The 3,901-nt window shown below is 60.1% G+C and overlaps 1 protein-coding gene across 6 annotated transcripts in view; it reads left to right on the top strand.

The window, feature by feature from the left end:
* The first annotated feature begins 3,675 nt into the window (after positions 1-3,675).
* The window catches only part of PHRF1 (PHD and ring finger domains 1), a 29,645-nt gene continuing 29,419 nt past the window's right edge, over positions 3,676-3,901 (top strand). For all 6 annotated transcript variants that reach the window (XM_034646592.1, XM_034646593.1, XM_034646596.1 and 3 more), the window contains exon 1: positions 3,676-3,827. The gene's annotated coding sequence lies outside the window, so the exon portion shown is untranslated. The remainder of the gene's footprint in view (positions 3,828-3,901) is intronic.

Genomic DNA, 3,901 nt, shown 5'->3' with positions numbered 1-3,901 from the left:
GGAGGCAGAATCTGGGGTCATGCGGACCCCTAATGGGGCAGAGAGATGCTTGCTCCCCTTTTGTTCCTGACACTCCTCTTATGAGGAGTCCTCATAAGCCCTCTGTGCCCCTCCGAAGTAAGCCAGAGCTCCCCACTTTCCCTTGTCTCCTGTATCTGCCTCAGACCCTGGCCCTCCCCAGAGAACCTTACTCACCTGGTTCCAGGCAGCTTCCAAGGAGCCCTCTGCTCTTCACCACCCAGGGACTGTACCCCTCAGCCTCAGCCACCCTGGTCCCTGGTGGTTCTTCTGTGGGAGAACCCCGTGCCCTCTACCCCACCTGTTCCTCGTTTTCCCTTCCTCCAGTGACTTCCCTGCATCCCACGTGTGTGGGGGCTGGAGCCCAGCAGGTGCCACAACCCCAGCACAGACCCTGCTGCACCCTTCCCATCATCATGGTCACCTCATTTCTTCCTTCAAAACCATTGCCTGAGTGGCTAAGTGTTGAGGCTCCAGGGAGCCGTCTGCCTTGCCTGGGACATCGAGAGCCTGAAGCCTGGGATAGAAAATCAAGGCAGGATGTTGTGGGTGTAGCCACCTATGGGTGGGGAAAAAGCACGGAGGAGCAAGGAGCTGGCTCAGTTCTGCTGGTGGTCAGAAGTGGAGGGGTCAGCAAAGCCTGGGTAATGTGGTCTGGAAGGAACCCCTAGAAATCTGCAGGATCCCTGAGGACGCCCACACCTGCAGGACAGGGTAGAGGTTTGGAGGAAAGAAGTCTGGGGTTTGGGGACAGAGAGAAGTCAGAAGAAGTCAGGGTAACTCTGAGTTCCTGTCTTGCCATTGCTGGCACAACCTCCAGATGTGCCCCCCAGTCCTGCATCCCTTATCTATCACCTTCTGTAATGGGTTGAATAGTGTCCCCTCAAAAAGATGTCTGTATCCTAATGCCTAGACCCTGTGAATGTTACCTTACTTGGAAAAAGGGTCTCTGCAGCTATAATTAAGGGTCTTGAGATAAAATCATCCTGGTTTACCTGGGTGGGCCCTAAATCCAATGACAAGTATACTTATAAGAGACAGATGAGAGATACAGACAAAAAGGAAGGCCGTGTAAAAACAGAGGCAAAGTTTGGGGTGATGTGGCCACAAGCCAAGGAAGCCTGGAGCACCAAAAACCAGAAGAGGCCAGAAGGGAGTTCCTACAGATTTCCCAGGGAGCACAGCTGCCTTGGATTTCAGATTCGTAACTTCTGGGACTGTGAGGGAATCATCTGTTGTTTTAAGCTACTCAGTCTGTGGTCATTGGTTAAGGCAGGCCCGGGACACTAACAGGCCTGCCTTCCTAAGTCAGGGAACACAGCCGTACCTGTCTCCTGCCCCTGCTCTGGCCCTGTGTTTGTGTGCAGGCCTGATGGCTGGGGAAAGAGCTGGCCTGGGCTGGACAGAACCAAGGTAGCTCCCAGTCAGGCTCCACCCTCCTGTACAGGGGAGAAGTGTGCACTTCATGTATGTCCTGCCTGTGCTGGGGTGGGAAGTGTGCAGAACAGGGTACGCTAGCACACACCCCAAACACAGCAAGGGATGCAGAATGCAGGTCTATGAGGGGCATGGGGCAGGGACACATGTTGTGTCCTTGCTTGGAACTAGCAAGTGAGAGGTGGCAGGTGGGTGGCTAGTCGGTGTGCACTGGAGGTGACAATACTGATGGGGGGTATATACAGGTGTCCACCTGCATGTGGGAGGGTGAGTTATGTCAGCATGTGGGGGGCACATGTGGTATGTGCCTATGCTCTCAAGAGCTACCACCTGTATTCATTTTGGGCCCAGACCCAGCTCTGGGCGGTTCCCTGGGGGCACAGCTCACATGGGAACAGCAGTAGACGAAGGTAGGAAGGGCTGCCCCCTCCCCAAGGGGACTCCAAGTTGGCTATAAGCTGATTGCACAATCCACAGAAGCATCAGCAGTGTGCCCCTCTACCCCACGTGGGAACCTCTGCTGGGTAGTAGCCTTCTGTCTAACGGTCTTCAGCAGGTAGGCATGTGTGTACAGAAGGTGAATGCCGAGCTCCAAGCTGAGAGGGAGAGGGAGGGGGAGGTGCCTGGTGCAGGATAGTTACCACGCTGGACCCCACCTGAAGTGCCACCCAATACTCACCCATCCAGTATTACAATCTCCATTTTACAGCCAAGGACACTGAGGCACAGAGAGGTCGAGAAGCTCTCCATGGTTACATGACTGATACACTGGGAGCCCAAGTGCCCAGGTTCAAGTACTTGGCCTGGAGGACACCCAAGAGGCACCGTGCTGCACCAGCCACCCCCCTACAGACCCCACCCCTGTGGCCCACGGACAGGAATTGCTTCAGAGTCTTTCATATCTCTGGCACCATCCTTTCTCCGTTTCTGCAAAGCCCGTTTCAGCGTGTGTAAACTAGCTGTTCTTTCTCCCGTGGTAAGCAGAAACGACAACCCTCCCTTGGCTGGCTCCACTCCTTCCTTTTGCAGCAGAACCACTTGCAAGAGATGTTGGTTCCTCTCCCACCCTCTTCAAACTCCCTGCGGCCCTCCCACCCCCAACACTGCTATCCTCAGGGTCACAGTGACCCCCACCTCACTTGACTCAGGGCCCTGCTTGATGGTCCTTCCTTCCCTGGCTTCCAGAAGCCCCTCTCCTGGGTTCCCTTCCTGTTTGCTTCGCACATCCCTCAGCAAATCCCCTCTCTTCAGAATCTACCAGGAGTTTCTTGCTTCCCAAACCTGAGCTGCGCCCATGCGACCCAAGCCACAGTGGCTCCTGCACTGAGGTCCCCCTGTGTCTGCTCTCGCTGCTCTAGTCTTTTCCCCACCTTGCCGCCCCATGAGGACCCTGCAAGCCAGCACGTGTCCCCCGGCTCCAGATCCCCCAGTGGCCCTAGCTCCTCTGGCCACTTCCCGCACTGGGCCCAGCCACCTCAGCTTGGCCTCCTTTCCGAGGTCCAGTGGCGGCTTCTTGGTGCGCTCCCCACGGGGCCCCCACGTCATTGCCAGTCCTCCCAGGCTCCTGAGCCCCGGACCCTACCCTGCTTTATCTTTCATCACAGCACGAGTCAGCTTTTCACACACCACGCGGTGTGGTGACCCACAGCGCTGGAGGTTTCCGGGGTCCGAACCAGACGGGACGCGGGGCTGGGGTCTCCTCCCGCTGTGCCCAGCACCTGGAGGAGCCCGCCCACATAGCACCCCATCAGTGTTTGGTCCAGGAGCGACTGTGGGGCGCGGAGCTGCTCGTGCCCAGAGCACCCCGAGGCTGCGGTGGCCCGAGCTACCGGCGCCCGGGGGGCTGGGGGCGTGCCCCACACCGGGGAGGGCCGGGCCACCGCGTGGGGGCGGGGCAACAGGGTAGGGGCGTGTCTACGGGCGTGGGGTGGGGCCAGGTCTGAGGGCGGGGTCTCAGGTGTGCGGGAGGGCCGCTTCCTTTCGCCCTGGGCGGAGGGCGAGGGCTCGGACTGTACCAACTCCCTGCGGGGGAGGGCTGGCCCAGAACAGCCTACTGGCGGGCGCCTAGACACCACAAGTTCTTCCAGACACTGGTCTTCCTGGGCGGTGGGCCAGCATGAAGCAGCGTTTGCGAAGCCTCAAGGCCCCCGGCCACGGCGAGCGGCGCCTTCCGCCACCTCAGGCCCTTCTTCCCCGCCCTGGTCCCAGTGGTTCCCGCCAACGGGCGGGGCGAGGCGGGAGGGCCCCGGAAGCCGGCTCCGTGCACTTCCGGGTCGGGGAGCGCGCGGTGGCGGCGGCGGCCTAGTCGAGGCTGGCGCTTGGGCGGCGGCGGCGAGCGCCCGGGAGCGGCGGGAGGGACGCAAGGTTCTCGGGTACGTGCGGGGCCCGTGGCGGCCTCGGGGTCCTGGCCGCGCCCCGGCGCGAGCCGTCCCCGAGCGCCGCGCGC

Source organism: Ailuropoda melanoleuca, chromosome 16 (assembly GCF_002007445.2).
Source record: "Ailuropoda melanoleuca isolate Jingjing chromosome 16, ASM200744v2, whole genome shotgun sequence".
NCBI lineage: Eukaryota > Metazoa > Chordata > Mammalia > Carnivora > Ursidae > Ailuropoda > Ailuropoda melanoleuca.
The sequence above is the reverse complement of the archived record's forward strand: the minus strand, read 5'-3'. Positions and strand labels throughout refer to the sequence as shown.